Source organism: Nannobrachium achirus (assembly GCF_963921795.1).
Source record: "Nannobrachium achirus genome assembly, chromosome: 10".
Lineage (NCBI taxonomy): Eukaryota > Metazoa > Chordata > Actinopteri > Myctophiformes > Myctophidae > Nannobrachium > Nannobrachium achirus.
This window is the reverse complement of record NC_137819.1, coordinates 60,580,407-60,593,478: the sequence shown is the minus strand read 5'-3', so window position 1 is coordinate 60,593,478 and position 13,072 is coordinate 60,580,407. Positions and strand designations below refer to the sequence as shown.

Sequence of the window (13,072 nt, the reverse complement as noted above, 5' to 3'; positions counted from 1 at the left end):
TTTCTCCAGTGTGGATACGCTGATGCCTCTTGAGGTCACCTAACACACTGAAACCCTTGTCACACTGTTTACAAACAAAGGGTTTTTGTCCAGTGTGGACACTCTGGTGCGTCTTCAGGGTTCCTAACTGATTGAAACTCTTGTCACACTGTTTACAAACAAAGGGTTTTTCACCAGTGTGGACACGTTGATGTGTCTTCAGGTTACCTAACCGACTGAAACCCTTGTCACACTGATCACACTGGAATGGTATTTCTTTGGTGTGGACATGCTGTGTCGATACCTCAATGCAACTCTTATCGCATAAGACGTTTTCTTTCCTGTGTAAGTCGTCAAATGTTTCTTTACTTCTCCTGGCTGCGTTGAAGTCCTCGCAAGATCTCGGTTGGTCTGTGTCTCCTTGCTGCTGGCCGGTTACACAGCTGGTGATTGTCCGACAGGAAGATGAGGGCAGCTGTCCATTGATCATCGTTTGACAGTAGAGGTTGTTGTGGCTCCTCTTCTTCTTCTTTCGTGTATCATCGTCCTTGATGATTGGGTTAGGGCTCCTCGTTATGTCTTCATGGAGGGTGACCCGAGACGTGAAGGTACAGTATATGGATGGACACTCCACCTCTGCTACTTGGACTGTAAATTGGGAGGCTTTCTTTGTCCCTTGCAGGCTGGAAAGACTAATATATTCTCTGTCAATCTCTTTCTCGCCCACTATGTCTCTGCCTCTGTAACTCTCAGAGTAGACACTGCCTGAAAATACTATCTCTTGGTCATTCCCAGACTAAATGTGACGTTTAAAAACTGCACCACTTTTTATTCAGGTCGACCAGAGCTCTGGTCTGACGTCACACAACACAAACCGTTGACATCATTCCTAATAACACCGATTTGCACATCTGACATTTACAATTCATACATCTGTGATTTTAGTTGAATCGTTGAATCAAGTTGATGACCAAACCCGGAAGTAAAGGCAGCTGTCAGTCTAAAAAAATAATAACTAGAACTGCACTCAGACCACGCACATTAGCCACGCACATGCCCTCAACACATAGGCATACATGCCACTTAAAATCTTCACATCTACCTGCACATGGGCCTCTTCTAGCGCCACCATGTGGCAGATTATTGGCACATCCCCCTACACCCAGGAAACAATGCCACATACAGGCCAATTTGTGTATACATGTGACCTGGCAGTCACTTATCTCCCGATTAGGGAGTCTTACTGGTAGTTATATACTACTACTACTACTACTACTAATTATTGACTCTGTCTTTCCCCTGTTCGTTCAATTGCGAGTTCGCTCGTGGCGCTTGTGATCGGTCACCTGCCATAAACCAGAGGTTTGGAAGTTTTATCACCCCATTCACCCTCCCTGTACAAACAAATACTGGGTATAGAGACACACGGGCGCCTACAAATTCACACCCCCTATTGTGACAGCGGCCCCACTTCGGGTAAGGAAGAACGGTGCACTGCAGCTGCCAATGCAATCCCAATGAGAGGCATCATGAAATATCATAATTTCAGTGGTTGACTACTGAGGCCATAGCGATTCTTTTTGTGTTCTAACAAAGTATCCCATGAGTCTAATTTTGCCTTTTTAAAGTGGCATATCTGTCATCTTGATACACTACCTACAATATACTTTAATATACTTCATCTGTGAGTCAAAAGTGCTAGCATTGGAAATCTTAAGTTTAGGTGGTCGCATGGTACACACGTCATGGACGCATCCCTTGAGGTTTTCAATACCCAGATACGCTTGTCTCTCATGTATAATTAGGCTGTTTATTTTTGGAAAATGATCGCATCTCGCTTCTTCCAAACGGAGTCTTGCAGGTCATTTTTGGATTAATACTAACCTGGAGAATCCACTCTGTAGTTGAAAAAGTCGGGATCTTCAAAGTCGGCGCACAGCATAGTAAAGACAGTGATGTCACTGAAAAGCGACAGGCTCTGTGTCTGCCGTTTCCCCTCTTCTCTGTTAACATTATGGGTAACTCATTCAAGTTAAACGTGACACACATCATGTATTTAGCAAACAAGAAGATATGTTGTCAGGGTCAGGCCAGGCTTCAGTTCGTGTAGGATTATTTTAATATTAGGCTAACCACAGTTGAATTGCAATGACTTTCTATGGGTTGGCTTGCAGTTCACCGTTCTCCCTTACCCGAAGCGGGGCCGCTGTTTCAATTGTGGGCGTGAATTTGTAGGCGCCCGTGTGTCTCTATGTATGTTGGTATACGGGTCACAGACAAAGTCAGAGAGAGAAGGACCAGGCTAGCAGGGCACTGCGTCAGGCACCCGGAACTAGTGGCAAGCAAACCAGTGGTGTGTTCTATGATCCGCGGCTATTCGTGTGGCCAGGGCATACGCCAGTGCATAATGTCTATCAGATACACGCTACTTTGAAAGGTTCACAAGGGCATACTCCGTATAACCGCGTGACAGGTATGGAGCCAACCCAGGGCAAACCAGGAAAGGCAAGAAGCACACCACCTACAGTACGTAGTTGCACTACGGAGATGGGTTACTGGATTTTCCATTTCTCCTCCTCTCTAATTTCTTCCCTGTTTGTTCAGGGTGGGTGGAGGAAGAAGAGAGATGCTGTCTCTCTTTTCTTGCTCTCCGTCTCTCTCTAACATAGTATCTCTCTCTCTCTCTCTCTCTCTCTCTCTCTCTCTCTCTCTCTCTCTCTCTCTCTCTCTCTCTCGCTCACATACATGCTCTCATGCAGGCACGTGCACACATACTGTAGACATCAAAGGGGGCTTGAGCCCCTGCCCTTTTATTATTCTGTAAAAAGTGCCCTCTCCAGACCATAAATGCAGTTTTCACTATGGTGAAAGAAATGCAAATGCCCCTCTTTCCATGCCATACCTGAAGGCAGCATTCAAGAGAATTGCCTTCTCCAAACCTTCCTGAACTAGAATGCAGCATCTTATGTTGAAAGAATTGACCTCTCTGTGTAGAAATCCATGCTGTGCGCCACACTTTTTTTATGTTTAGTTTAGTGTGGTATCAAGTACTGAAAATAGCCGACCTCCAAGCTTGGAGGTCTGCTATTTTTGATATTTTCACGAAAAGGCCCTTTTAGAAATGTCAGACCCTGCCTCTCTAAAATTCTCTGCACGTCCCTGCTCTCATGTTCTTTCTCTCTCTTTGTCTCCCATCTGTCTCTCTATCTTTCTCACATCCATGCTCTCGTGTTCTCTCTCTCTCAGTCTCTCTCTCTCTCTCTCTCTCTCTCTCTCTCTCTCAGTCACGCACTCAGTCACATCACATGTCTCTCTCTCAGAGGAATCAGAAACACAGGAAGCTGCTCGCTCACTCAGAAAACTCCCAGATGAAGAATTGTTCTCTTCTCCTCCTCTCGCCTCATTTTCTTTTATAGCTCTCTGCTTAATCTGTGGAGTTTTTTTTTAGGAGCATGAACTGTGTGACCTCCTTAAGATTGTGTGAAGTAATTTGATATTGGTCTACCCTGAAGAGTTCACTAGTGTGTTTTTGTTCTGTTGTGGAAGTTTCTCTCTAAAACAAGCGCAAGTGATAAACTTGAGATGAGGTCTAGTTCCATGGAGGGCGAACCTGTCGCTTCTCAACAATGCAACGTGAGTGTGAATATAACTCTCTCTCTCTCTCTCTCTCTCTCTCTGTGTGTGTGTGTGTGTGTGTGTGTGTGTGTGTGTGTGTGTGTGTGTGTGTGTGTGTGTGTGTGTGTGTGTGTGTGTAGTACATGTACATGTACATGTACAGTGGAAGCACATAGCTACTTCCATTCACGCATTTGTCTTTAGGTATGTACCGTATGTGTTTTGGGTGTTCACGATCATTTACTACCCTCTGTGATTTTGAGCTTTATTGTGCCTTTGGTTGTAATGCTATTTGGAGTAGCATGTTACTGTAACTGTGATTACTGATTATATTCCATATCAAAACACCAACAACAACAACAACAACAACAACAACAACAATACAGTATACAAAGAAAAAAAAACATAAAATGATTGTTTTCCTTTAGTGTTTTTTTTTTAACACAAAGTCATTTGTATATTTTGAAAAACAGCAATACAAATGACAAACTACTCAAAAGTAGTGCAAAATAAAATACCTACTGTATTTGAAATGCATACACACAGAAATACTGCCCTTGTCTCATTTGTAACTTTGTTTTGGTTTACAACAAGGGTTCATATTGTAGATTGTAATTATAGAAAATAAAAGATGAGTGTTAAAATGTTTTCATTTACTGTTTTCTGTCGTTTTAGCCATTTTAATGACTTTGATTTCAGTGGTTGGGGGCAGGTGTGCAAGTGGTCTTTTTAGGCACAAAGCCCATTCCCAAGATGCACCACAATCTTCCATGGGCAGATGTGACTTATGGGGGCTAGTAGTGTTACTGTCAAGTGATCGCTGGCTTATTGTGTGTAAAAAGACATATTTAGCCACTTGCACGCATGCCCCCACCCACTGAAATCAAGGTCATTAAAATCGCTAAAACTATAGAAAGTAAATAGTAGTAAATGAAAACCTTTTAACACTCATCTCTCTAATTACAATCTAAAATATGAAGTTGTCCTTTAACAGTTTTACTGCCAGATGTTATTATTTATTTATTGGGTCTTGTGCCAGCAAAAGCAGCTTACCTTTGCGAGGTTATAGACAAAGATCTATTCGTTTATTATTATTATTTTTTTTCCTCATTACATAGTGCACTTTGGTCATACTAGCAGTAGAGGGCAGCCTCATGCAAGAATCAATGTGAAATGGCCGCGGCCGGCTGCCGTCCTTCAAGACCACAAAATCGCTACAGAGCAATAGACCCAGAGAAAATAACAAGGAAGTGTTTTGTTACTCCATTGATGCTAACGTCCAGTGGGTTTTTGAGAGCACTTTTACGGGAGATGTGTTAACGGTACACACCCGCACGACCCCTCATCAGTTTACAGACATCAAAACAAAGTATAAAAGAACGAGCCAAAGAACGTACTATAGGCATCACGCCGCCGTGAAAAATGGGGCGAACGGGAACGTCCAAAGCGGTAAAAGAGTGAACAGGCCTATAGAAATGCCCTTGTTTGTATATTGTTGTTTTTCAAAAGATACAAATTGCTTTGTGTTTATAAGAAACAATAAAGGAAAACAATCAGTAAATCACAGTTAAAGTAACACAGCATTACAAAAATAGTATTTAGTTAATCACTTAATCTTTATATATCAGTTGACTGGGAACCCCGGAGATATTTGGCAGCCTCCTTTTTCCCCTCTACATGAAATCTCTTTGCCGAAGATAGCTTATATAGCGTGACATGCTGTGAGTTTGTAGATCGACTCATTTCACCACATGTTTGCCTATTTTCGCCTAATGTTCGGCTATCATGACATGCCCAGGAAAGGAATGGTAGGGTGTTCCCTGTGGAAGTTCCGGGCTACTTATGAAATATACCCAGCTCACATCACCTGACAAGAGATTAACATCCAGTTGAGCACATTTAGAGCACTTGCATCAGTGGTGTAAATCTAGGGGTTGCAGAGGATACAACCCCCCCCCCCCCCCCCCCCCTACCCGACCACCAATCAGGCACGTGCACACATAGACATGAAAGGGGGCTTGAGCCCCTGCCCTTTTAACTGTAAAAAGTGCCCTCTCCAAACCATGAATGCAGTTTTTACAATGGTGACAGAAATGCAAATGCCCTCTTTCCATGCCATACCTGAAGGCAGCATTCAAGAGAATTGCCTTGTCCAAACTCTCCTGAACTTGAGTGTATCATTTTATGTTGAAAGAATTGCCCTCTCTGTGTAGAAATCCATGCCGTTACGCCACATCTCCAGTATTGCCTTTTGTATGCTTAGTTTAGTTTGGTATCAAGTACTGATAATAGCCGACCTCCAAGCTCACAAGAGCTTTTCACCAAAAGGCCCTTTTAGAAATTTCAGCCCCTGCCTCTCTAACATTCTCTGCACGTCCCTGCCACCAATTACTGTGTTCTCTTTCGTAAACCAGACAGTACATTATATTGTCATATTGTTATTTTCATCACTGTATAAGTGGACAGGTCCAAATTAAATTTCAGTGGCCCCATCTAATGTAATCAAAACATGTTGGAATGTGTAGCGCTACACAGGGTTCCCACGGTCATGAAATTCCTGGAAATATTTTGAAATTAGAAAAATATTTTTCCAGTACTGGAAAAGTTTTGGAATTGATCAAGGGTCCTGGAAGGTCCTGGAAAAAAATAGCTATGCATTGTCTTTGGTTATTGATTTTGTTAATACCTCTGAAACGACAAATTAAACATTGGCCAAATTGTCAAATATTAGAGGCAGAAATTGTGAAAATAGCAGATCTACATGCTCACAACACCTCGCATCGCGAGGCGTTGTGAGCATGTAGATCGGCTATTTTCGCAAATAAAACCGTGTTATACAAAATTCCTCAACTCTCTTCAAACATGATTATTTCGGGGGTCACGGCCTGAAAAGGTTGAGAGCCACTGCTGGCATACACTGCCTGTCTTTGGGCATTGAGCATAGGAGTAAGTGACTCGTTATTGAGCTGAATTATTGTTATATAGTCCTGGAAATTGGGTTAAATATTCTGGAAAACGTATGGAAAAGTTTTGGAAATGAATTGGTAAAAATGTGTGGGAACCTTGGCTACAGGTCATCCTGCCATTCATTGCAGCTGCAGATAGAGACGTCTGGGAGACAGTTTCAAGGTTCCCATGGTCGTGAAATTCCTGGAAATATTTGGAAATTAGAAAGAAAAGAATATCCAGACTTGGAAAAGGTTTTGAATTCATCAAGGCCCCTGGGATTTATCTAGCCTATAGGGTCCTTGAAACATATGTGGCTATGCATTGTTTGGCTATTGGTTTTGTTAATAAAAAAATAAATAAAAATAAAAACATGTAACATAAGTAGTTTATCGAAAAACGGATTGCAGCCTAACGTATAACGTACGTGAACAGATCTACACTAAGTGCTGCAGCATGATGCGTAGTTAGCTTGTAGATCTGTTCCTTTGTCACGTGACACCAACATGTGCAGTGCAACTCATAGTTATTGTGTGTGTGTGTGTGTGTGTGTGTGTGTGTGTGTGTGTGTGTGTGTGTGTGTGTGTGTGTGTGTGTGTGTGTGTGTGTGGTGTTCCTCCTAACTATCATATATTTATCTGGGGACCCCCTGGGACCCACTCAAGGTCAAGGACTGCTGGGGGTCCCTGGGCCTCACTTTGAAGACCAGTGGTATATTATAGAGTCGTGTTTTGTTGTCACCTGTCTTGTTGCTGTACAACACTGTTTCCCAAACAGTGGGTTGAGAACCATTTGTGGGTCGCAGACACATTTTTATGGGTCCCTTTATTCTTTGTTTTCTATTAACCCTAACCCTTATTTATTTAGATTTTTTTTCTTTTTTTTAGTTTTATTGCAAAAGGGAAAGAAAAAAAGACTTTGGGAAAGAACTTGATGCCTACTATGATAAAACATTTATATTTGTATACAATATTTTTACTAGAATTCATAACACTCATGTTAAGAGTTCTTTTTTGGCAAGGTCTTGTTTTAAGTGAAAACATTACACAGTATACACTAGTACTTTATATGACTTGAAGGATATGTTTTTTAACTATAAAAGAAGAAAAAAAAAACTCTCCCTGCTCAACAAGGATTTTCTTGATGCTTTACCATCCACTGTTTGTATGCCTTAAACCGTATAAACCCTGAACAATAACACCATCCACTAAAGTGAACACAGACAGACAGTGAGTGTCTGCTTTAGGCTCAGGTGGAGCTCCTCTGACCTCTCCAGTAGAGATGGGATTTATGGCTCTTTGAAGTGAGCTGGATCTCTGGGATCCATTCCTTTCAAAGAGCCGTTCAAAAGACTGGCTCATTCTAGTTACTATAGTTACTTTGTAGATTTTTATTATAATTACAAATCACTTCAACCCTATATACATTCTGCCATAGCCTGTATACATTTCCGCCATTTGAAAATAGCCGATCTACAAGCTCACAATGCGTCGCAACGCGGCGCATTGTGAGCTTGTAGATCTGCTATTTTCAAATGAGTTTTCTAATTCATTGGAAAACCTGTGAAATGGGACATTCTGCATAATGAGTACTTTCTAATATTAGTACTTTAGGTACATTTTGATACCTATACACTTGTACTTTTACTCAAGTACATTCGAATTCCAAACTTCTACTTGTTGCAGAGTATTTCCACATTGCAGTATCGCTACTTTTACTTTTACTTAAGTAAAGAATGTGAGTAGCTACTTTTTACACCACTGTTAATTTAGAAAGGAACGGCTCCCTACTGAGAACCGGATCCCATCGTTCATTTCAAAGAGCCGTTCAGAAGACTCGATTCGTTCACGAACGTCCCATCTCTGCTCTCCAGCAGTAATTTCCTGTTCTTATCAGAATCCATTTTAATGAGCTTTTACAACACTCCCCTCCTCTCCGCCTCCCTCTCTTTGTTTTCACTGCTATTTTTAAACGGCATCTCTCGCTCCTGCTGTGAGCCTCCCTGCTTGTGGGAGTACACCGAGTTCATGTGTGGATGCTGGGGTCGTCTCACACGCGTTTGTTTGTGTGTGTGTGTGTGTGTGTGTGTAAGCAGGGGTGTTGCACCAAATTCTGGGCCCTGGGTACAAGGATTCACTCATATTTTGTGCTTTAACTATTGAAATATAGCAAATATACAAGCTCACAGCGCAGCACCGAGTGCCGCGCCGCGAGCTTATAGATCTGAATTTTCTGAAAAATCTCCTATATTTCTATGTCAGTGGTGCTCAAACCTTTTCATGTGAAGGACCCCCAAAATGATAAATATTTGGCCACGGACCGGCGGACCCCCATCTCAAAATATTTCGTTCCAGGGACCCCCAGAAGCAACATTTTAGTTACAAATGTTCACTTAAAAAATACATTCAAGATTGTCACACATTTTCACGGTGCCACGCTGTGAGCTTGTAGATCTGCTATTTTTCAATAGCTAAAAAGTATAAAATAAGTAAGGCCCCTCCACCTTGGGCCCTAGTAACTCAGTCCCACTTTCCCCCCCTTGTGACGCCCCTGTGTGGATGGGGTTGTCTCACACGCATTTGTGTGTGTTTTTGTGTGAGAGTGTGTGTGTGTGTGAGAGAGAGGTATAAGAATAGTAGAATTTGAGAAATAGACATCGCAATGAAAATGTTCCTCACGAGAGAAATGGTCGTTTTATGGATAAAAAGCCAAAAATAGCCGATCTACAAGCTCACAATGTGTTGCACTGTGACACGTTGTGAAAAGGTACATCATCGGTTATTTCCAGTGCACAACACCGGTGCCAAACTATAAAGTATAAATCAGCCTCTAACACTACTAAACCAAACTTCCAAATGCCTAATCCTAACCTGAATCTTTTAGGGCTTAAAAATTAGATAAAATCCCCGTCCTAAAAGGATGATGTCCTCATAAGTAGGTGTGTGTGTGTGTGTGTGTGTGTGTGTGTGTGTGTGTGTGTGTGTGTGTGTGTGTGTGTGTGTGTGTGTGTGTGTGTGCACAGTCGTGACGTTTCGCATGTGCGTTCAGACTATACAGCGTACAGTTAGTGTAATGCACAATGTGAGTGAGTGAGTGGGAATACCCCTGCGAATGTGAAGCCTGATTTATAATTTATCGTACGACGGTGTAGCATGCTGAAAATAGCCACTATATGCATATATTGTTGTAAGCGCGAATATCCGTCACGCGACACCGTCGTGCGATGGACTATAAATGAAACATGAGCGTCCCGTGCCTGTGGAGCACGGCTTAAGTGCAGTGGAATTGCATAAAATCCACATAAATATTCCATTCAGTATTTATGCGACAGACTCTTTCCTACTGGAAATCTCACTGTGTTTATATCCTCCTTTTGTTTCTCTATTCTCTGAATGACATTGACAATGCATTTACCGAAGACATTATGACTTTTGCTGCCCCCCCACCCCACCCCACACACACACACACTCACACAACGCTGTCTATTTTCTACCTTTCTCGACAGAAGTGGGTCACCCGGCTTCGTCACATGCAGAGCAGATAGCATTTTTACTGCTTATTATTGACTGGCTTGTTAAATAGTTTTGGTGACATTCTCTTTCGTGCATAATCCTCCAGCCTCAACGTTTTCAGGCCAGGGACCCCTTAGCTGAGAGACCGATGAAGCAGGGACCCCCACTACATATTATATAAAACTGTGTTGAAGATTAAAAATGTTCATAGATTTCTTAGACAGCTTAGACTTGTTTGACAGCACTGTCATCATGTTGGAGTAAAGTGTGTTTTCAGACATTTAACCACTTGAACCGTCAAATACTTTAGTCTGCTCTTCTTTTCCCTCAACAAACCTCTTTGCCAAAAATAGCAGATCTACAAGCTCACAACGCCTTGCAGCACGAGGCGTTGTGAGCAGGGAATTGGGTATGGCAGGGGTATGCAGCTGCCATACCCTGGTTCCAGAGGGGAAAATAAAAGTTACTTTTAAATATACATCCATTAATGTCTCTTTGTCTATCTGTTCTAGTTATTATGTTGTTAAATTACAGTAAAATAACTACAGATGCAAAATTTAACAAAATGGTCACTTTAACAAGGTAGTGGCACGTTTACTAACATGCCAAGTTTAGCTGTACTTGAACAACCGTTCCAGGCTGCCATATCCAGCCCAAGAAATTGTAGAAACGGGGGGGGGGGGCAAAAAGTAAAATGTACTTCTTAAAATAAATGTATCATGCCTGTTGCTAAGGTATGGCAACATGATGTTGTCATGTTGCCATACCTTAGCTTTTTCTGAACTGACGCCACTGGTTGTGAGCTTGTAGATCTGTCTATTTTTGGTTAATGTTCCACCCAGAATAGGGATGCTAGTGTTCAAATGGTCAATGTAAAAAACATGATCCTATTACACAAAGATTTGGCGGCCCCCCCTGTACTAACTCTGAGGGTCCCGGGCCCCCTGTTGAAGACCCCTGCTCTAGAATATCACTGTATCGTACCGTATTGTACTTTACTGTATGCATATAGAAAGGGGCCAGGGGGTGTAGAGAAGGAATAGAGTGGTAAGGTACTGTAGATAGTAGAAAGACAGGTACTGTGTGAGGGAGCTAGAGGGACGGAGAGAGAGTGAGATAGAGCGAGAGAGAGAGGGGGGGGGGTATACAGTAGATCGTTTTATTGCCTACAGGAGTGGGACCAGGGACGTGCAGAGAATGTTAGAGAGGCAGGGGCTGACATTTCTAAAAGGGCACTTTTGGTGAAAACATCGAAAGTAGCAGACCTCCAAGCTCACAACGCGTCGCTCACAACGCGTCGCTTGGAGGGCAGCTATTTTCGGTGCTTTAGACCACACTGAACTAAGCATAACCAAGTCAATACTGGTTATCAAGTGAATACTGGAGATGTTACGTACAGCATGGGTTTCTACACAGAGAGGGCAATTGTTTCAACATGAGATGCTGCATTCAAGTTCAGGAGAGTTTGGACAAGGCAATTCTCTTGAATGCTGCCTTCAGGTATGGCATGGAAAGAGGGGCATTTGCATTTCTTTGACCTTAGTGAAAACTGCATTCATGGTCTGGAGAGGGCACTTTTTAAAGACGGGTAAAAGGGCAGGGGCTCAAGCCCCTTTTGATGTCTATGTGTGCACGTGCCTGAGTGGGACAGTGGGGGAGCTGCATTATGTATCATTTGCTCTCTCAATCTCTCTCTCTCTCTCTCTCTCTCTCTCTCTCTCTCTCTCTCCTTGCCCAGCCAAGCTACTTAAGCAGATATCTGAGGCATTAGCCCTACCGTAACACAGATTCGTTATGATATGCTTTCCAGCTGAGTGCCGGAACACAAATGGAGGTCATGGCCTTGGTTCCCTTTGAAACACTGCTGTGTTATGGAGGCCCGTGCTCAGCTGTTGTAGAGGTCTGGTGGTCTCTGGGCTCAGCTGTTGTAGAGGTCTGGTGGTCTATGGGCTCAGCTGTTGTAGAGGTCTGGTGGCCTATGGGCTGACTGAGAGCTGAGAGCCACTCAAGCTACACAGAATAAAGACTGCCCAAAGAATAAAGACTCCTCTCCTGTTTCGGTCTTGTGTCCTTCAACCTTTCAGTGTTCATCCCTGACACAGATCGATATGTACAGTGCGCAGTCATGTTCAATGTGAAAGGTTAACAATTCTTAACGCCCACTATTTTGGGGCCTGTCATTAGTTTTTAAAAAGTATTTTCAAAAACACCAGATTTACATGTTCACCGTGCATCTCGATGCAACACCAACAATGTGAAGAGTGGGAGACAGAAAGATGGAAAGCTGAGAGGGAGATTTCCATGAGTGCCGCGCTGCGAGCTTGTAGATCTGCTATTTTCGAAAAATCATGAAAATTTGTAACTCAAATATTTGCTTCTGGGGGGTCCCTGATACATTAATATTTTGAGACGGGGGTCGGCGGCCAAATACATATCATTCTAGGGGTCCTTGACATGAAAGAGTTTGAGAACCACTGACGTAGAAACATGCGTTTTAGAAGGATTTTGAAGACACTTCGGGTCGGGTCAAAATTCAAATGTTCACGATTTTTCTAAAATAGCAGATCTACAAGCTTGCAGCGCTGTACTCGGTGCCGCGCTCTGAGCTGTAGATCTGCTATTTTTTAATAGTTAAAGCATAGAATAACCAGTAAGACTCCCTAATCGGGAGCTAAGCGACCGTCAGGTCGCAGCGTGATTTTAGGCCAAAATGTGTAGGAGCAGTGTCCAAAAATGTGTTTGGAAAAATCGGCCTGACGGTGGCGCTATATGGGACAGATCCATGTTGATGAGATGAGTGTAGACATACTGTGTACCGATTTGCGTGATTTTAGGGCAAAATGTGTATGAGCAGTGTCCAAAAATGTGTTTTGCAAGAATCGGCCTCATGGTGGCGCTAGAAGAGGGCCATGTGAGAATTGATGGGGTGTGTGTGCAAAATTTGGCATGGATCGGGTCAACGGTTGCGGAGATATGAGCAGGGCAAAAGTGTGACGTGTGACGTGTGACTGACGGACTGA

At 42.8% G+C, this 13,072-nt stretch overlaps 1 protein-coding gene across 1 annotated transcript in view; it reads left to right on the top strand.

The window, feature by feature from the left end:
• osbpl10a (oxysterol binding protein-like 10a) overlaps window positions 1-13,072 on the top strand; it is a gene marked incomplete at its 5' end in the record, with an annotated part of 278,334 nt that overhangs the window by 200,029 nt on the left and 65,233 nt on the right. The window lies entirely within an intron of this gene.